The sequence below is a fragment of the Aegilops tauschii genome, chromosome 2, assembly GCF_002575655.3.
Source record: "Aegilops tauschii subsp. strangulata cultivar AL8/78 chromosome 2, Aet v6.0, whole genome shotgun sequence".
In the NCBI taxonomy this organism is placed as follows: Eukaryota; Viridiplantae; Streptophyta; class Magnoliopsida; order Poales; family Poaceae; genus Aegilops; species Aegilops tauschii.
Window position 1 is genome coordinate 597585664 of NC_053036.3, and position 21665 is coordinate 597607328.

A 21665-nucleotide genomic window follows, 5' to 3' on the forward strand; every position below is an offset into this window, starting at 1 on the left:
CGGCGAGCATAGACACTGACGGCTGGGACCCGCGCCCAGCCGGATTACCATTGTACCCCTGGGGGGTAGGCCTATATAAACCCCTCGGGACACCCATGCAAAGGGTTGATCTCATAGAATTCCACACACCACATAGAGAGAAAAGGAGAGATAGCCTTGCCCTTCTTCTTCCTCTAGCCAAACAGCTAAAGGAGCAGTTGTAGCTACTTGTATTGATCTAGTGATCATGCGGAGACCCCGCAGAGTAGGACTAGGGGTGTTATCTCCACGGAGAGCCCCGAACCTGGGTAAGATCCGCCGGCGTGCATGTCTTCGCCTCATCCCGTTTCCAGGCACCGGCGATGTTTTACTGGCTCCCACAATGATAAGCCACCCGTTGGCATATGTCGCACCTACCACCCGACATTTGGTGCCCACCGTGGGGCCGGGTGCACCGTCGTCGGGAGACCTGTTCTGGACGGGAACCCTTTTTCTCCCCCGCGAGCGCAGCCAGCCTGCTACGCCCGACGGCGCTTGCCCCGACGCGCTGCAAGGCGTCGACGACGCCTGCGCGGCAAGCTGCCTCGCTGATCTTCTTGGCAAGACTCGCATCTCCGGCGAGCCCGCGTCCGACGCAGGCACGGACTACCCCGAGAGCCGCCTCGTCAGCCTCCTCGACCAGCTTCACGTCTCCAGCGAGCTTGCTGTAGACTTGGAGTCGGTCGGCTCCACCGACCCGATGCTTGTCGACTCCGACACGGCATCGTTCGACGCCTACCCCTCCGACGTTGTAGTCTTCGACGACCCTCTCCCTCGAGCTGACAGCGGCAGCAGCGCTGTCACTGAGGTGCTGGTCATCAGCCACGTCACCGACTCAGGCGAGAACGCCCACGACGCCCTACAAGCGGCGATGCATGACTTGTCCGTCCCGATCCCGGCCGATGCCGATGCCGAGACCCTAGAGGCACGCCGCCTCGCCCTCATCGCGGAGGGCCAGAAGACAGCTTCCATGAGACGCCTCACCGAGGCCCACCAGCGCGAAGTCAACCGCGCCGCTTTTGGTACGCCGCCTCACGGCGGGCCGAGCCGAGTCGGCCTCGTCAAGAAGCGCGGCGCGGCCATCGCCAGCGTGCTGGGGGCGGACCGCCCCGTTTATGCCACACCGCTCGAAAATCTGTGAGCTGCTCAGGCGGCAGCAGAAGAGCTGAATGGGCTGGGGGCTGATGAGCTCCCCTACATGACAAGGCGCATCCAGCAGCTGATCGATGCGGCCGCAGAACGGCACGAAGCCGGCGCCCGCGCTGAGAGCCCTCCCCCGCGCCGAGAGCACGCCGCGACATCCCGATCGCCGTCTGCGAGCGGCGTCCGCGCAAGGAAGGACAAGGAACCGGCTGCTAGCCGCAACCGGACTCGAATCACCATCGAGCGCGACGCGGAAGGCCGCCCTCGAGCAGTGGAGCGCCAAGGCGATCTGCCTCCTCCCCCGCCTCGTGGGGAGATATGTCTCACCCCGCCGCCTGTCACCCATCCGACTCTCGGTGGCCGACTAGGCTGCCGCGAGGGAGTCAGCGAGAACGACGCCCGCCACCGGATCGACCGCCTAGCTTGATACCTGGCGCTAGAAGATGAAGATGATGTCGGCTCGCCATGCTTTGGCCCCCGCATCCGCGACGAACCCTTCCCCAAAGGGTTCTTGCTCCCCAGAGACACGCCCAAGTACAACGGCTCTGTGAAGCCGGAAGATTGGCTCATCGACTACTCTATCGCGTCAGCATTGCGAACGGCAATAGGCGCGTAGCCGTGAAGTACGTCCCTCTCATGCTGCAAGGCACGGCACGCACCTGGCTCAACAGCATCAAGCCCTACAGCGTCAACAGCTGGCTGGACTTCACAGAAGTCTTCGTCCGCAACTTCACCAACACATACAAGCGGCCTCCCAAGCCCCGCCAGCTCTCCTTATGCGTCCAAGGGCCCAGCGAATCGACCCACGACTACCTCACGCGGTGGGCCGAGCTCTGCAACTCCTGCTAGGGGGTGCACGAGGTGCAGGCCATCGAATACTTCACCGCCGGGTGCCGAGAGGGCACCCTCCTCAAGCACCGACCCCTCTACGATGAGCCGGCAACCCTCGACGAGCTGCTGGTCATTGCAGACAAGTACGCCACAGCTGACTCCTCGATGAAGACCGAGCTCCGAGTGGACGCCTCTGGGACGGTGCTCGCTCCGGCTCCTAAGACGCCGGCTGGCGACTCCAATCGGCGCCCCTACCAGAACGACCACAGGCGCAAGGCCCCTATGCCGCCTTCGACCAGTCGGCAGGTGGCCACAGTCGAAGACGAGCAACCCGAAGAGCGGCCCGCTCCCAAGAAGAAGTGCAGCAGGCCGGCTTATCAGCCAGCCTTCTCCTACGAGCTGACTCTCGATGCCCCCTGCAAGTTCCACAGCGGCGCGAAGCCGTCCAACCACACGACCCGAAAGTGCCACTGGCTCACCCGGATCTCCAAGGGCGAGGGGCTGGTGCCGCCTCCGCCTCCCGGGCCGCCGCCTCCAGCCCCCCAGCAGCCGGCTGCCCGACCAGCAGTCGGAGCCATTCTAGATGAGTTCCCTGATGAGCATGCCTCCTACGTCGTCTTCACAAGCCAGGTTGAAGACAAGCGCAGCCGGCGCCGACAGCACCAAGAGGTCAACGCAGTCGCCTCCAGCAACCCCGAGTTCATGCATTGGTCCGAAAGGCCTATCAACTGGAGCCGGGCCGATCACCCAGAGGTGATGCCGTCCCCTAGCTCCTACGCATTGGTGTTGGATGTCACCCTCACAACAAAGAGGCGGGCTGCCCGATTCTCCCGCATTCTGATTGATGGCGGAAGCAGTATCAACATACTGTACCACGACACCATGGAGAAGTTGAACCTCAAGGCGAAGCAGCTCATGCCAAGCCAGACCGTTTTCCATGGCATCGTACCCGGACTGTCCTGTTCCCCGACCGGCAAGATCAAGATGGATGTCCTCTTCGGAGACAAGGATCACTTTCGCCGAGAAGCAATCTGGTTCGAGGTAGTGGATCTGGAAAGCCCTTACCATGCCTTGCTTGGCCGACCTGCTCTGGCCAAGTTCATGGATGTGCCCCACTACGCCTACCTGAAGATGAAGATGCCGAGCTCGAAGGGGATCATCACTGTAGCCGGCGACTACAAGAAGTCCATCGAGTGCGCTGCAGCCAGCAGCCGGCTGGCGGAGTCCCTCGTAGTGGCGGAAGAGAAGAAGATGCTGGAGCGAGTTGTGGCCATGGCCGGCAAGCAGCCGGCCTTGTCCCCCAACCCCAAGGAATATGATGCGCAGGGCTCCTTCCAGCCGGCCAAGGAGACGAAGAAGATACCTCTGGACCCGGAGAACCTGGAGAGGTTTGCAGTCATTGGTGCAAACCTGGACAGTAAATAGGAAGGCGAGCTCGTCGACTTCCTCCATGAGAATTGAGATAACTTTGCATGGTCCCCAAAGGACATGCCGGGTGTTCCGAAGGATTTCGCCGAGCACAAGTTACACGTCCGAGCTGACGCGAAGCCGGTCAAGCAGCCTCTCCGCCGACTGTCAGAAGAGAAGAGAAGAATCGTAGGAAAAGAGATAGCCCGGCTCCTGGCCGCCAGCTTTATTATGGAAGTGTTTTTTCCAGAGTGGCTTGCCAACCCAGTCTTGGTGTTGAAGAAAAACAACAAATGGCGTATGTGTATAGACTACACTAGCCTCAACAAGGCCTGCCCCAAAGATCCGTTTGCTCTGCCACGGATTGATCAAGTGATAGACTCCACATCCGAATGCGAGCTGTTGAGTTTCTTGGATGCCTACTCAGGATACCACCAGATTAAGTTGGACCCAGCAGACCGCCTGAAGAACGCCTTCATAACACCATTCGGAGCTTTCTGTTAACTGACTATGACATTCGGCTTGAGGAATGCCGGTGCCACTTTTCAGCATTGCATGCAGAAATGCCTCCTCAAGCAACTCGGCAGAAATGCCCACGTCTACGTAGACGATATTGTGGTGAAGACAGAGAAGCAAGGCACCCTGCTGGAAGACCTCAAAGAAACATTTGCCAACTTGCGCCGATTCCAGATCAAGCTCAACCACGAGAAATGCGTGTTCGGAGTACCAGCCGGCCAACTTCTAGGCTTTCTGGTCTCCGAACGCGGCATTGAGTGCAACCCTGTGAAGATCAAGGCCATTGAGAGAATGGAGATTCCCACCAAGTTGCGAGATGTGCAGAAGTTCACTGGGTGCCTGGCCTCCCTAAACCGCTTTATCAGCCGGCTAGGAGAGAAGGCTCTCCCCCTGTACCGACTCATGAAGAAATCCACTCATTTCGAGTGGAATGACCAAGCAGACCAAGCCTTCCATGAGTTGAAGAAGATACTGACCACTCCACCTGTCCTGGCGGCGCCGACTGAGAAGGAGCCCATGCTCCTCTACATAGCCGCAACTAGCCGAGTGGTCAGTACAGTCATCGTGGTCCAGCGCCCAGAAGAAGGCCGAGCCCAGCTAGTCCAGAGACCGGTATATTATCTAAGCGAAGTACTGTCCAGCTCAAAGCAAAACTACCCACACTACCAGAAGATGTGCTATGGAGTGTACTTCGCTGCCAAGAAGCTGAAGCCCTACTTTCAAGAGCATCCCATCACGGTCGTATGCATCGTCCCGCTTGCCGAGATCATAGGCAGCCGGGATGCATCCGGCCGGGTGGCTAAATGGGCCATTGCGCTTGCACCTTACACAATCTTCTACCAGCCCCGCACCGCCATCAAGTCCCAAGCATTGGCCGACTTCCTCGTTGACTGGGCCGAGACCCAGTACCTACCGCCGGCTCCCGACTCTACTCATTGGCGGATGCACTTCGATGGGTCCAAGATGCGCACCGGCTTGGGAGCCGGCATCGTCCTCACCTCTCCCAAAGGCGACAAGCTCAGATACACGCTGCAAATCCACTTTGCCGCCTCCAACAACGTGGCTGAATACGAGGCGCTCATACACGGGCTCCGGCTAGCCAAAGAGCTCGGCATACGCCGGATCCTGTGTTATGGCGACTCGGACTTGGTGGTCCAGCAGTCATCTGGCGACTGGGACGCGAAGGATGCAAACATGGCGAGCTATCGATTCCTCGTCCAGCAGATCAGTGGGTACTTCGAAGGGTGCGAGTTCCTTCACGTGCCACGGGCCGACAACGACTAGGTAGACACCCTGGCACGGATCGGCTCCACCCGACAGGCTATACCAACCGGTGTCTCTCTCCAGCGCCTCCTCAAACCATCTATCAAGTCGTCTCCAGAGTCGGACTCTATCTTCGTACCACCCGCCCCCGATGCACCCGGATCCGATTGGAGGAACCCAGCGGGCGGCTCGGGGACTTCGACAAGCGGCCCGGGGACAGCCGTAGTCGCACCTGGCTCGGGGACTTCAGAACCCGGCCTGGGGACTGCAGCAGTCGGCCCGGGTACTGCAGCGACACAAGAAGCGGTGGCCGACTCCAACTCTCCACCACCCAACCCACCCATCCGAGTCACAGTGGCCGTACTAACACTAGAAGAAGTCACAGCTCCATCATGGGCCCAGCAAATCCTCAACTTCCTAGTCAGCAGAGAGCTGCCGACTGATGAGATCTCGGCAAGACTAGTGCAACGCTGAGCCGAAGCATATGCAATAATAAACAGAGAACTTGTCAAGCGTAGCGTCACTGGGGTCTTCCAGCACTGCGTCGAGACAGAAAAGGGTGTAGCAATCCTCAAGGATATCCACCAAGGCGAATGCGGCCACCACGCAGCCTCAAGATCACTTGTGGTCAAAGCCTTCCGCCACGGTTTCTTTTGGCCGACTGCCTTGGAAGATGCCAAAGAAATAGTCAAATGCTGCAAAGGATGCGAAGTCTTCAGTTCCAAACAACACCTGCCGGCTTCCGCACTCAAGACCATCCCCCTCACCTGGCCCTTTGCAGTCTGGGGGCTGGACATGGTGGGCCCATTCAAGACAGCCCGCGGCGGCTTGACACATCTGCTTGTCGCCGTGGACAAATTTACCAAGTGGAACGAAGCGAAGCCGATCAAGAAGCTGAACGGGCCGACGGTCGTGACATTTATTGCCGACATCACTACTCGGTATGGTGTGCCGCACAGCATCAGCACCGACAACGGCATAAACTTTGCCAAAGGAGCACTGGCACGTTTCTGCGTGACACAAGGCATCCGACTAGACTTAGCGTCCGTTGCCCATCCGCAGTCAAACGGCCAGGTCGAGCGAGCAAACGGCCTCATCCTCTCCGGCATCAAGCCCCACCTGGTCGTACCACTGGAGCGCTTGGCCGGCTGCTGGCTCGACGAGCTGCCGGCTGTCCTCTGGAGTCTGCGTACCACCCCAAACAAGTCAACCGGCTTCACTCCGTTCTTCCTTGTATATGGTGCCGAGGCCGTCATCCCAACTGACATCGAGTTCGACTCGCCTCGGGTCACCATGTACAAGGAAGCGGAGGCCAAGGAAGCGCGAGAAGACGGCGTCTGTCGGGTGGTTGGTGCGACATATGCCAAGGGATGGCTTATCATTGTGGGAGCCAATAAAACGTCGCCGGTGCCTGGAAACGGGATGAGGCGAAGACATGCACGCCGGCGAATCTTACCCAGGTTCGGGGCTCTCCGAGGAGATAACACCCCTAATCCTGCTCTGCGGGGTCTCCGCATGATCACTAGATCGATAAAGGGTAGCTACAATCGCTCCTAGAGCTGTTGGGATCAAGGGAGAAGAAGAACAAGGCTAGCTCCTGCTTCTCTCTATCTATGGTGGGTGTGCTATGCGTGGGTGTTAACCTAGAAGCCAACTATGCTCAAAGGCCAACCCAAAAGCGAACCCTTTGCATGGGTGCTCCGGGGGATTTATATAGGCCTACCCCCGGGGGTACAATGGTAATCCGACTGGGAACTGGCCCCAGCCCTCGGTGTCTATGCTCGCCGGCTTCTCCGCCGGCTGCTGGGTCCCGCCGGCTGGTGGGTCCCGCCGACTGCCGGCTACTTGGTCGACAGGCCGGTCCCACCGCCTAGGGTCTTGTCGGCGGCTGCTTACTGTAGCCGCGCCTCTGATGATGAGGGCTTTGTCGAGGTGAGCGTGGCTACAGTGGGCCGCCTCGGGGGCTATCACTGTAGCCTCACCTCGTCTTGTCTCCTTGATGGGGCTCCTGCTTCGAGGGAGGGAGTGGCCGGCTTCTGGAGGCCGGCTAGACTCCTGGCCGACTAGGAAAGGCCAGGCCGCCTTCACGCCTCTCTCTGGCTGAAGGGGCCCGCAATCCTCGGGCCGTACAGGAGTGGGTCGTGGATGACGTCAAGACTAGCGTGGCTACAGTTCCGAGCCGCACGGGAGACGTCCCTCCCGTACGGCCTCCTGTAGCCATGCCCGCCTCGGGCTTCGGGGGTCGTGGGCCGCACTGTGGCCACACCCCGTCACGTCGCCGTTATGTAGGAGTGGTTGTGGTCTTGGCCGTCTTCTAGGGGTCGGCGTCCTTCTTGGCCGGCTTCTTGGAGTCGGCCACCCCGTAGTCGTCCTGGGGAGGAGTCGGTGAGGCTGGGTCGCCTTTCGGGAGTCGGCTTTAGTGATAGCCGGCCAGGGAAGGCGGCCCAAGTGCTTGGAGTGCTTGAAGGCCCAAAGGCCTGATAATTTTTCTGAAGAGACAGGGGTAGTCGGAATGGCTACCCGTGGCCATTTACTCCGACAGTAGTCCCCGAAGCTGATGGGGCTTCGAGGTGGAGTGGGGTTTGAGAAGCTCGATCAGCTTCCTATCGTGACAAGCCGGCGGCTGGGAGCCGGCCTTGGTCAGGCGCGCCGCCTTAGTCGAAATCTTCTGGAGTCGGGGGGCGGGAACCCGCAGGCACGTGCACCGGGCCGCAGGCCGGCCTCGGGCCGTAGGCGTGCCACGTGGCCGGAAAGCCTGCCAGCCCACGCGCGTGACGGGACGTCGCCGCAGGGAGGGGGCCCGCCACGTCCGCGCCCCGGCCCAGGCGCGGATCCTTTGTATCCTGAAACCGCCCGCACGTTCCGTGCGGCAGTTTCGGCTCGCACTTATGCGTAATAAACGCGAGACGTGGGGGGAGTGGGCGCAGTTAATCCCATGTCTCCCCCCCCCCCCACGTCCGGCCTCTTCGGCCGCGTGAGGCTATAAGTAGGGGGAGGCGGAGGGCGGCAGGCCCTCGCACGCTCCTCCTATTTCCACCGTCTTCTTGCCTTGCTCGTTCTCGCGACAGCGCCTCACCGCCGCGCTCTTCCTCCGCACGCTCCTCCGCCGCCGTGCTAGCTTCTGCTATGCCTCCCCACGTAGAGCAGCTTGGCGGGGATTGGGATGGCTCCATCGTCCACAACGACCACATCGACTTCCTCCGCGACACCCGGCGTCTGCCCAGCGCGGACAAAGTTGAGGTCCGCCTCGCGCCGGAGAAGGAAATCAGGCCGGCGCCGCGGGAGGGCGAGCGGGTGGTCTTCCGCTCGCACTTCCTACGCGGCTTCGGCCTACCAGTGAGCGCCTTCTTCCGCTCCTGGCTGGAATTCTATCAGCTCCAGCCGCACCATCTCACCCCCAACGCGGTGGTGCTGCTGTCGGCCTTCGTCACCCTGTGCGAGGGCTATCTCGGCGTCCTCCCCACCCTCGAGCTCTGGGGGGGAGTTCTTCCAGTCGAAGCTGGGCACGCGCAGTAAAGGCGTGCCGGCTCATACTGGTGCCTTCAGTGCGTCGCGGAGGTCGGGCGCCGACAACCCCTTCCCCGTCATCACGCTGATCCAATCGGTGAAGAAGTGGCAGAAGTCGTACTTCTACATGCGGAACATCGCTCCACGGGGCGACTACATCAACCTGCCGGCTTACGTAGCCGGCCCACCGGCGGGGAGGCTGCCCCAGTGGTCCTTCCGGGCGGTGACGCTGTCGCAGGGAGGAAACGCCGCCATCGCCCGCCTGCGGGTGATGGTCCAGTCGGAGGGCCTGACGGGGCCCGACCTCCTGGCCGCGTTCGTCACGCGCCGGGTCCTTCCGCTCCAGAGTCAGCCTCATCTGATCTGTCAGATGAGCGGCCAGCTCGATCCGAGCCGGATGTGCACCAAGGAGATGCCGCAGCCCGACGCCGCCGACATGGTGAATTACCTCGCCAACTGCCAACTTTTCGAAGACTGGCAATTCGGCAAGGAGCCATACAGCCGCGCCAATCCTCCGCCTACGGTACGCTTCCCTCGTCTCTTTTTCTCTCTCTGTCTCAGCTTTGTCGCCGAGTTCCTCTGGGCCGACACTAACTCAGTCGGCTTGCTCTTTTGACAGAGTCCTCTGCTCCGACCGGCCGGCGGGACAGAAGTGGAGCGCCGCTTCGTCCCCGACCGGACCGAACACGACCAGGAGGACCCCGACCTGGGGGCGGTCCATATGGAGGATGCCACCGAGCCGGCCGGCGGCCAAGCCGCCGGCGAAGCAGGCGGCTCCGGGTTCACTGCTACCTTCGACGACTGGCCGGACGAGGACGAAGCCGAAGCCGTCCCGCATCGCCAGCCGGCCTCCGGACGCGGCGCGGGCTCCTCCGGCGCGCAGCCTGCTCGGGGTAGAGGCCAGAAACGTCGCGCTACCCAGGGCATGTTCGGTAGCCGGACGAAGAAGCCCAGGGGTGGGGCGGCTGCCACCAGGCGGGAAGAGGCGGCCGCGAAGGCGGCTCGCTTCCGCAAAGTGGTGAAGCAGCTGCAGACTGTGTCGGCGTAAGTTCTCTCTTTCTATGTACTGTCCTTCTTTCTTTCCTTTGGTGGTTCTTGAATCTTCGTCTTCTTTTTCAATGGCCAGAGCTCCGCTATCACTAGAGCGGGCGGCCGCCGGCTCCGTCGTCGAGTTGCCAGGGGGCTCTGGGAGCACCACCCGCCGCGTAGATCCCCGCGCCGCCCTCCTGGAGGCAACGGAAAGGAACGCGCGGGAGGCGCGGGAGGAGCAGGAAGCGCGGGAGGCGGAGGCACGGAGGGCAGCCGCCGCCCAGGCAGCTCGGGAGGAGGAGGCGGCGAAGGCACTTGCCGAGGCTGCAGCCAAGGCCCAGGCAGAGGACGAGGCCGAAGCGGCGGCAGGGGAGGCTTTGATGGTCAGCCCCCTGCGCACCATGGCGCTCGAGGACGTGGATCCCTCGCCAGGTGGAGCCAGTGGTTCCCAGCCGGGGCTGGGAGGAAGCAGCGACGACGTCGTCATGTTGGGGGAGGCGCCGGGGCCGACTCCTCCGACTAGGGTGACCCAAGGCCGCCAGCCTGAGCCTGCACCCGCACAGTCGGCGGAGGGCGAGCCGGCCGCAGGGGCTGAGGTGGCGGTCCGGGTTCCGCCAAGCCGGCGTGCAGGGAAGGCCGCGTCTGAACCGTAGAAGGCTGCGTCGGAGCCACAGCCGGCCGTGGGCTCCAGCTCGTCGGCCCGAGACGCGGAGGCGGCCAGCGCTACCTCAGGGTGGACGCCGGGCGGAGGGACAGCCGTGGTGAACGTCGCTGCACAAGACGTCCGGACTCGGCTGCAAAGCCAAGCCGCGGCGCTGAGGCAGTTCACCGACGAATTCCTCGCCACGCGGGCAGCCATCCGGGTTGGTATTCTCATCTTGTTCTTTCTTGATCTTGATTTCCCTCGTGGGGGCGCGTCAGCGCACCCACTGGATGTAGTCCCCGAGTTCCGAGTCGGCTGCTGAGCAGGCGGCTTGGAACTTCTTGGAGATTTTGTTTTTGCTGCTGTTGTTCTTACTTCGGTCTTCTGTCCGTCTTGCAGGACTACCACAACCTCCGAGCGGCCGCCTTCAACTCCCAGGCTCGGGAGCTGACTCAGAAGACCGCCGATCTCACTGAAAGCCGAGGTATGTGACTTGATCTTTATCTCATGTGGGGGCGCGTCAGCGCACCCACTGGGTGTAGTCCCCGAGATTCGGGCCGACTGCTGAGCAGTCGGCTCGGATCTTCCTTGATGATTTCTCATTGTTCTTCTTCTTCTTCTATCTCTGCAGCGGCCAACGCCAGTCTGAGGGCACAGCTGGGGGAGTCCCAGGCTGCTCTTCGTGCCAAGGACGCGGAGCTCGCCGCCTTGGTGCAGGAGCGCGACCGCCTGGTCAAGAAGCTGGCCGACCAGGAGGAAGGCCACAAGGCTGCGCAGGATCGCGAAGCCGCCCTCCAGGCCGAGTTCGAGACGGAGGCGGCCGGCTGGGCAGAGGCCAGGCAGACTCTGGTCTCCGGCTATGGCCAAATTGAGGACCTGGTTGACGGTAAGTCGTCTACCCCTTCATCCTTTCTTGCCATCTGCCACTTCGGCTTGTTTTTCTGATTTCGGTGTTCTTCTTTCCTTTTCTTCTTCTCGCAGAGTACTTCCCCGGCTATTCCACTGCCACCAACCAGGCCATCGAGGCCCGTCGCCAGGCGAAGAGGCAAGCCGGCTTCGAGATCTCGCCAACCGCCGGCCGCTCGCTAGAGGAACAACTCCTGGCGATCCAGGCTCGCATCCAGCCGGCTCACAGGCTGCTCCGCCGGCTTCAGCGCACGGGATCGCAGGTCTTGGCCGCCCTCTGGCCCGGCCAAGTGGTCCCTCGCACCCCCAGTCGGACCGCCGACTGGCTGGAGGTGGCAGTCGGCCGCTTCGAGGCTTGGAAGGCGTCAGCGGCTCGCTCCGGCGCCAGGCGGGCGCTGGAGATCGTCAAGGCCTGGTATCCCGGCCTGAACCTGGACCAGCTGTCGACCTGGCGGCAGCAAGCCGACACGGAGCTGGAGCCGGCGCGGCCGGCCATCATTCGGCGGGCTTCGGCGATCGCCGACTATACCGACACCAACGTCTTCGCCCCCGAGGTGGACGACAATGGAGTCGCCCAGCCGGAAGATTGGTTCGGGCTGGACCCGGCGTACGGCGAGGACTCGGCGGAGGAGATCGACTCCAGCGACGAGGGCGAAGAGGAGGAGGAGGAGGGTGAAGACGTCGAGCCGGCTGGTGGAGTAGCCGGCCAGCCTGACCGCGCCTCCAGAACTACGTCGCGTGCGAGTGCGTCTCCTGCCGTTGGAGGTCGTCAAGCCGGGACCAGCTAGGCGGCCACTCCTTCAGCGGGCGAGCTGCCTTCACCGACCAGCTCGGCCTCCAAGTCGTGCCTTAGTCTTCTTTCTTTTGTTTTCCTGTCTTGTTACTTTTGAACAATGTTTGGTTAAGTCTGCACAATTCCACCCATTGGGTGTATTCAAACTTAAGTCTGTTGCCGGCCTGTGGGCGGCTTTATGTATATAAGTTATGCAATCGGTCTTTCCTTGCACTTTCGCTTTTTGTCCTTCTGCTTTTTTCCTTTGCCGCCTTCCCTTGGTTGCCGCCTCCCCAGTCAAACAGTTGCTCTGCAATCTGTAGCCGGGGGGTGCCTGGCCGATTGGGGAGGGGGAAGTACTTTTAGCTTTGTCGGACTTAAGCTAAGTTTTTTAGGAAGCCGGCCAGCCGGCTGCTGTGACAGCCGGCAGGCATATATGGAGGCCGTCTTTTTGCTATATAGGTTAGTTGTTCCTTAGCCGTTTTTCGTGTGGGCGTCCTTTCTGTCTTCTCTCTTGCTAGTCGGACAGTCAGTTCTTTGAGCTGCGACTTTCAACAAGAGAGGACTTGGGAGCCGGCGCACTACTTTGCTGACTTCGGGAAGAACTTAGAATATAGCTCAAGGCGGCCAGTCCCCGGGCCGACTAGTCAGACCCGGTGCCGGACAAGAATTCAAAATGTAATAATACATTCATGGATATGACACTCGTCATTCATAGATAAATAAAAGGCAGTCCCCGAGTACTGTTCGGGGGGCCTGTTGGTTTGTAACTTAATACAAAAGGGGTAGCGTGATACATACTGCTTTTCAGCTGTAAAATCGTCTTAGGAGGTTTGCGTTCCATGGTCGCTCCGACTCCTTGCCGGAGTCATCTCTCTTGCGTGCTCTTGGCTTTTGCGCGTCGATCAAGTAGTAGGAGTCGTTGCCGAGTGCCTTGCTGACGACGAAGGGGCCTTCCCAAGGGGCCGAGAGCTTGTGCTGGCCGGCTGTTCGCTGGATCAGCCGGAGCACAAGGTCGCCCTCTTGGAAGGATCTTGGCTTGACCTTGCGGTTGTAGTAGCGGCGCAGCCCTTGCTGGTAGATGGCGGACCGGCTGAGGGCTAACAGCCGGCCTTCTTTCAGCAGGTCGACGCCGTCTTCTCTTGCTTCTTTGGCTTCCTCCTCCGTGTACATGGTGATCCGAGGCGAGTCGAACTCGATGTCTGTTGGGATGACGGCCTCGGCACCGTACACAAGGAAGAATGGAGTGAAGCCAGTTGACTTGTTGGGTGTAGTGCGCAGACTCCAGAGGACAGCCGGCAGCTCTTCGAGCCAACAGCCGGCCGATCGCTCCAGTGGTACAACCAGTCGGGGCTTGATGCCGGAGAGGATAAGTCCATTTGCTCGCTCGACCTGGCCGTTTGACTGCGGGTGGGCAACGAACGCTAAGTCCAGTCGGATGCCCTGCGTCGCGCAGAAGCGTGCTAGTGCGCCTTTGGCGAATTTCGTGCCGTTGTCGGTGATGATGCTGTGCGGCACGCCGTACCGAGTGGTGATGTCGGTGATGAATGTCACGGCAGTCGGCCCGTTTAGCTTCTTGATGGGCTTGGCTTCGATCCACTTTGTGAACTTGTCCACTGCAACGAGTAGGTGTGTCATGCCACCGCGGGCTGTCTTGAAAGGGCCCACCATGTCCAGTCCCCAGACGGCAAAAGGCCAGGTGAGGGGAATGGTCTTGAGGGCGGAAGCCGGCAGGTGTTGTTTGGAACTGAAGACTTGACATCCTCTGCAGCTCTTGACTATTTCTTTAGCATCCTCCAAGGCAGTCGGCCAGAAGAACCCATGGCGGAAAGCCTTGGCCACGAGGGATCTTGAGGCGGCGTGATGGCCGCATTCGCCTTGGTGGATGTCTTTGAGGATTGCCACTCCTTTTTCTGGCTCGACGCAACGCTGGAAGACTCCAGTGATGCTGCACTTCACAAGCTCCCTGTTGATTATTGTGTATGCTGCGGCTCGTCGTTGCACTAGTCTTGCTGCGGTCTCATCAGCCGGCAGCTCTCTGCTAACTAGGAACTTGAGGATGGGTTGGGCCCATGAGGGAGCTGTGACTTCTTCTGCTGTTAATGTGCCACCATGACTCGGGTGGGTGGGTTGGGTGTTGCGTTGGAGTCGACCACCGTTTCTTGTGTCGTTGCAGTCCCCGGGCCGACTGCTGCAGTCCCCGGGCCGGGTTCTGAAGTCCCTGGGCCGGGTGCGACTACGTCAGTCCCCGGGGCAGTCGTCGAAGTCCCCGTGCCGCCTGCGGGATTTCATGAGCCGGATCCGGCTGTTTCTGGCGCAGGCGGTACGAAGATGGAATCCGACTCTGGAGACGGCTTGATGGACGGCTTGAGGAGGCGCTGGAGGGAGACGCCAGTCGGTATGGCTTGTCGGGTGGAGCCGATCCGTGCTAGGGCATCTGCTTGGTCGTTGTCGGCCCTTGGCACGTGAAGGAACTCGCACCCTTCGAAGTATCCGCTCATCTGCTGGACGAGGAAACGGTAGCTCGCCATGTTTGCGTCCTTGGCGTCCCAGTCGCCAGATGATTGCTGGACCACCAGGTCTGAGTCGCCGTAGCACAGGATCCGGCGTATGCCGAGTTCTTTGGCTAGCCGGAGCCCATGTACGAGCGCCTCGTACTCGGCCACGTTGTTGGAGGCGGCGAAGTGGATCTGCAGCGTGTACTTGAGCTTGTCGCCTTTGGGAGAGGTGAGGACGATGCCGGCTCCCAAGCCGGTGCGCATCTTGGACCCGTCAAAGTGCATCCGCCAATGGGTAGAGTCGGGAGCCGGCGGTAAGTACTGGGTCTCGGCCCAGTCGACGAGGAAGTCGGCTAATGCTTGCGACTTGATGGCGGTGCGGGGTTGATAGAAAATCGTGTAGGGCGCCAAGGCAATGGCCCATTTGGCCACCCGGCCGGATGCATCCCGGCTGCCTATGATCTCGGCGAGCGGGGCAGTGCACACGACCGTGATGGGGTGCTCCTGGAAGTAGGGCTTCAATTTCTTGGCAGCGAAGTACACCCCATAGCACATCTTCTGGTAGTGCGGGTAGTTTTGCTTTGAGCTAGACAGTACTTCGCTGAGATAGTAGACCGGCCTCTGGACCAGCTGGGCTCGGCCTTCCTCCGGGCGCTGGACCACAACAACAGTGCTGACGACTCGGCTTGTCGCGGCGATGTAGAGGAGCATGGGCTCCTTCTCAGTCGGTGCAGCCAGGACAGGCGGAGTGGTCAACATTTTCTTCATTCCACTCAAAGTGAGTGGACTTCTTCATGAGTCGGTACAGGGGGAGAGCCTTCTCTCCTAGTCGGCTGACAAAACGGTTCAGGGAGGCTAAGCAGCCAGTGAACTTCTGAACATCTCGCAGCTTGGTGGGAATCTCAATCCTCTCGATGGCTTTGATCTTGACAGGGTTGCACTCAATGCCGCGTTCGGATACCAGGAAGCCTAGCAACTGGCCGGCTGGCACTCCGAACACGCACTTCTCGGGGTTGAGCTTGATCTGGAATCGGCGTAAGTTGGCAAATGTTTCCTTCAGGTCTTCCAGCAAGGTACCGCACTTCTCTGTCTTCACCACAATGTCGTCTACGTAGACGTGGGCATTTCTGCCGAGTTGTTTCAAGAGACATTTCTGCATGCAACGCTGAAAAGTGGCACCGGCGTTTCTCAAGCTGAATGTCATTGTCAGGTAGCAGAAAGCTCCAAAGGGTGTGATGAAGGCAGTCTTCAGGCGGTCAGCCGGGTCCAACTTGATCTGATGATACCCTGAGTATGCATCCAAGAAACTTAACAGCTCGCATCCGGCTGTGGACTCTATCACTTGGTCAATCCGTGGCAAAGCAAACGGATCCTTTGGGCAGGCCTTGTTCAAACGTGTGTAGTCTATACACATGCGCCACTTGTTATTCTTCTTCAAAACCAGAACTGGATTGGCAAGCCATTCTGGAAAGAACACTTCCATGATGAAGCCGGCTGCAAGGAGCCGGGCTATCTCTTCTCCCACGATTCTTCGCTTCTCTTCTGATAGTCGGCGGAGGGGTTGCTTGACCGGCTTCGCATCAGCTCGGACATGTAATTTGTGCTCGGCGAAATCCTTCGGGACACCCGGCATGTCCTTTGGGGACCATGCAAAGATGTCTCGATTCTCACGGAGGAAGTCGGCGAGCTCGCCTTCCTATTTACTGCCCAAGCTCGCCCCAATCACGGCGAACCTCTCCGGGTGCTCCGGGTCTAGAGGTATCTTCTTCGTCTCTTTGGCAGGCTGGAAGGAGCCCTGCGCATCACAGTCCTTGGGGTTGGGGGACAAGGCCGGCTGCTTGCCGGCCATGGCCACAACCCGTTCCAACATCTTCTTCTCTTCCGCCACCACGAGGGACTCGGCCAGCCGGCTGCTGGCCATGGCACACTCGATGGACTTCTTGTAGTCGCCGGCTACCGTGATGATCCCCTTCGAGCTAGGCATCTTCATCTTCAGGTAGGCATAGTGGGGCACAGCCATGAACTTGGCCAACGCAGGTCGGCCAAGTAGCGCATGATAGGGGCTCTCCAGATCCACCACCTCGAACCATATTGCTTCCCGGCGAAAATGATCTTTGTCTCCGAAGAGAACATCCATTTTGATCTTGCCGATTGGAGAGCAAGATAGGCCGGGTACGATACCATGGAAGACGGTGCGGCTCGGCATGAGCTGCTTTGCTTTGATGTTCAGCTTGTCCATGGTATCGCGGTACAGTATGTTGATACTGCTTCCGCCGTCTATCAGGACGTGGGAAAATCTGGCAGCTCGCCTCTCCGTCGCAAGGGTGACGTCCAAGACCATAGCATAGGAGCCAGGCGAAGGCATCACCTCTGGGTGGTCGGCCTGGCTCCAGCTGATGGGCTTTTCCGACCAGTGCATGAACTCGGCGGTGCTAGAGGCGACTGCGTTTACTTCTTGGTGTTGTCGGCGTCGGTTGCGCTTGTCGTCGACTTGACTTGTGAAGACGACGTAGGCGTCGTGCGCTTCGGGGAATTCGTCTTGGATGGCGCCGACTGCTGGCCGGGCCGCCGGCTGCTGGGGAGCTGGAGGCGGCGGGCCGGGAGGCGGAGGCGGCACCATCCCTTCGCCCTTGGTGATGCGGGTGAGCCAGTGGCATTTCCGTGTTGTATGGTTGGACGGCTTTGCGCCGCTGTGGAACTTGCAGGGAGCATCGAGTGCTTGTTCGTAGGAGAAGGACGGCTGCCAGGGCGGTCGGCCACCCTTCTTCTTGGGAGCGGGCCGCTCTTCGGGCTGCTCGTCTTCAATGGTGGCCACCTGCCGACTGGAGGAAGTCGGCATGGGGCCCTTGCGCTTGTGGTCGTTCTGGTAGGGGCGCCGGTTAGGGTCGCCAGCCGGCGTCTTGGGAGCCGGAGTAACTACCTTCCCCGAGGCGTCCACTCGGAGCTCGGTCTTCATGGAGGAGTCGGCTGTGGCGTATTTGTCGGCGGTGATCAGCAACTCATCGAGGGTAGCCGGCTCGTCGCAGAGAAGTCGGTGCTTGAGGAGGGTGCCCTCTCGGCACCCGGCGGTGAAATACTCGATGGCCTGGACCTCGTGCACTCCCTCGCAGGAGTTGCGGAGCTCGGCCCATCGCGTGAGGTAGTCGCGGGTCGACTCGTTGGGCCCTTGGACGTAGAGGGAGAGCTGGCGAGGCTTGGGAGGCCGCTTGTAAGTGCTGGTGAAGTTGCGGACGAAAACTTCGGTGAAGTCCAGCCAGCTGTTGATGCTGTAGGGCTTGAGGCTGTTGAGCCATGTGCGCGCCGTGCCTTGCAGCATCAAAGGGACGTACTTCACGGCGACGCGCCGATTGCCGTTGGCGACGCTGACGGCTGTGGAGTGGTCGATGAGCCAATCTTCCGGCTTCACCGAACCGTTGTACTTGGGCGTGTCTCTGGGGAGCGAGAACCCCTTGGGGAAGGGCTTGTCGCGGATGCGGGGGCCAAAGCATGGCGGGCCGACATCGTCTTCTTCTTCCAACACCAAGGATCGAGCAAGGCGGTCGATCCTGTGGCGGGCGTCATTCTCGCTGACTCCTTCTCGGCGGCCGAGTCGGTCGCCAAGAGTCGGATGGGTGACAGGCGGTGGAGTGAGGCGTCTTTCTCATCGAGGCGGGGGAGGAGGCAGGCTTCCCTGGTGCTCTACAGCTCGAGGGCGGCCATCCGCGTCGCGCTCGATGGTAATGCGAGTCCGGCTGCGGCTGGCAGCCGGCTCCTTGTCTTTCTTCTGGCGCGCGCCGCTCGCAGTCGGCGAGCGGGATGTCGCAGCGTGCTCCCGGCGTGGGGGATGGCTATCAGCTCGGGCGCCGGCTTCGTGCCGTTCTGCAGCCGCGTCGATCAGCTGCTGGATCCGTCTTGTCATGTAAGGGAGCTCGTCGACTCCCAGCCCATTGAGCTCCTCTGCAGCCGCCTGAGCGGCTCGCAGGTTCTCGAGCGGGGTGGCGTAGACGGGGCGATCTGCGCCCAGCATGCTGGCAACGGCTGCGCCGCGCTTCTGGACGAAGCCGGCTCGGCTCGGGCCGCTAGGCGGTGTCGTCCCGAAGGCGGCGCGGTCGACTTCGCGCTGGTGGGCTTCGGTGAGGCGTCTCATCGAGGCTATCTTCTTGCTCTTCGCGATGAGGGCAAGACGGCGTGCCTCCAAGGTCTCGGCGTCGGCGTCGGCCGGGATGGGGGCGGAGAGGTCGTGCATCGCCGCTTGCTGAGCGTCGCGGGCGTTCTCGCCCAAGTTGGAGAGGTGGCTGATGACCAACACTTCAGTGACAGCGCTGCTGCCGCTGTCAGCTCGAGGGAGGGGGTCATCGAAGACCACCACGTCGGAGGGGTAGGCGTCGAGCGACGCGGTGTCGGAGTCGATGAGCATCGGGTCGGTGGAGCCGACCGACTCCATGTCCGCAGCAGGCTCGCTGGAGACGTGAAGTTGGTCGAGGAGGCTGACGGGGCGGCTCTCAGGGTAGTCGGTGCCTGCGTCGGACGCAGGCTCGTCGGAGATGCGAGTCTCGCCGAGCAGATCGGCGAGGCGGCTTGCTGCGCAGGCGTCGTCGACGCCTTGCAGCGCGTTGAGGCAAACGCCATCGGGCGCAGCAGGCTGGCTGCGCTCGCGGGGAAGGAAGAGGGTTCCCGTCCAGAACAGGTCTCCGGACGATGGTGCACCTGGCCCCACGGTGGGTGCCAAATGTCGGGTGGTTGGTGCGACATATGCCAAGGGATGGCTTATCATTGTGGGAGCCAATAAAACGTCACCGGTGCCTGGAAACGGGATGAGGCGAAGACATGCACGCCGGCGAATCTTACCCAGGTTCGGGGCTCTCCGAGGAGATAACACCCCTAATCCTGCTCTGCGGGGTCTCCGCATGATCACTAGATCGATAAAGGGTAGCTACAATCGCTCCTAGAGCTGTTGGGATCAAGGGAGAAGAAGAACAAGGCTAGCTCCTGCTTCTCTCTATCTATGGTGGGTGTGCTATGCGTGGGTGTTAACCTAGAAGCCAACTATGCTCAAAGGCCAACCCAGAAGCGAACCCTTTGCATGGGTGCTCTGGGGGGTTTATATAGGCCTACCCCCGGGGGTACAATGGTAATCCGACTGGGAACTGGCCCCAGCCGTCGGTGTCTATGCTCGCCGGCTTCTCCGTCGGCTGCTGGGTCCCGCCGGCTGGTGGGTACCGCCGACTGCCGGCTACTTGGTCGACAGGCCGGTCCCACCGCCTAGGGTCTTGTCGGCGGCTGCTTACTGTAGCCGCGCCTCTGATGATGAGGGCTTTGTCGAGGTGAGCGTGGCTACAGTGGGCCGCCTCGGGGGCTATCACTGTAGCCTCACCTCGTCTTGTCTCCTTGATGGGGCTCCTGCTTCGAGGGAGGGAGTGGCCGGCTTCTGGAGGCCGGCTAGACTCCTGGCCGACTAGGAAAGGCCAGGCCGCCTTCACGCCTCTCTCTGGCTGAAGGGGCCCGCAATCCTCGGGCCGTACAGGAGTGGGTCGTGGATGACGTCAAGACTAGCGTGGCTACAGTTCCGAGCCGCACGGGAGACGTCCCTCCCGTACGGCCTCCTGTAGCCATGCCCGCCTCGGGCTTCGGGGGTCGTGGGCCGCACTGTGGACACACCCCGTCACGTCGCCGTTATGTAGGAGTGGTTGTGGTCTTGGCCGTCTTCTAGGGGTCGGCGTCCTTCTTGGCCGGCTTCTTGGAGTCGGCCACCCCGTAGTCGTCCTGGGGAGGAGTCGGTGAGGCTGGGTCGCCTTCCGGGAGTCGGCTTTAGTGATAGCCGGCCAGGGAAGGCGGCCCAAGTGCTTGGAGTGCTTGAAGGCCCAAAGGCCTGATAATTTTTCTGAAGAGCCAGGGGTAGTCGGAATGGCTACCCGTGGCCATTTACTCCGACAGCGTCGACCTGCTGGAAGATGGCCGGTTGTTAGCACTCAGCCGGTCCGCCATCTACCAGCAGGGTTTGCGTCGTTACCACAACCGGAAGGTCAAGCCAAGATCCTTCCAAGAGGGCGACCTTGTGCTTCGGCTGATCCAGCGAACAGCCGGCCAGCACAAACTCTCGGCCCCTTGGGAAGGCCCTTTCGTCATCAGCAAGGCACTAGGAAATGACTCCTACTACTTGATCGACGCACAAAAACCAAGAGCACGCAAGAGGGATGATTCCGGCAAGGAGTCGGAGCGACCATGGAACGCAAACCTCGTGAGAAGATTTTACAGTTGAAAGCAGTATGTATCATGCTACCGTTCTTTTTTAAATATGAGACAAACGGGCCCCCGAGGCACACTCGGGAACTGCCCTCCTTTATCTATGAATGACGAGTGTCATACTCATGAATGTATTATTACATTTGGTTTTTTGTCCGGCACCGGGTTCGACAAGTCGGCCCGGGGACTGGCCGCCTTAAGTTATATTAAAAGTTCTACCTGAAGTCAGACAAGTAGTGTGCCGGCACCCGAGCAATCTCTTGTCGAAAGTCGCAGCTCGAAGAACCGACTGTCCGACTGGCAAGAGCCAAAGGTAGAAAGGATGCCCACACAAAAAACGGCTAAGGACCAACAAACTTATATAACGCAAAGACGACCTCCAACCACGCCTACCGGCTGTCAAAACAGCCGGCTGGCCGGCTTCCCAATCACTTCGCTATAATCCAACAAAGCTAGAGTACTTGCCCTCCCAAGCACTTCCCCAGCCACAGATTGCAGAGCTGCTGTCCGGCTGGGAAGGCGGCAACCAAGGGAGGGCGGCAAAGGAAACAGCCGAAAGATGAAAAGCAAAGAAGAAGGGAAAGCCAAACGCATGCATAATTATATTTACACATAAGGCCCCCAACAGACCGGCAGTCAATATAGTTCGAATACACCCCCAGTGGGTGGAATTGTGCAAACTTAACAAAATATTGTTCCAAGAATGGTGAAACAGGAAAGTAGAGGCAGCAGACTAGACTAAGAGCGCAGCAGGGAAGCCGGGCTGGTCGGTGGAGACGGCGCCACCGGCTGGAGGAGTGGCCGGCTGGCGGGTCTCGGCTTGATCATCGCCGGCTGCAGGCGGTGCACCCGCGCGTGCCTTGTTGCTGGAGGCACGGTCATGCTGAGGCTGACCGGCCGCTCCACCATC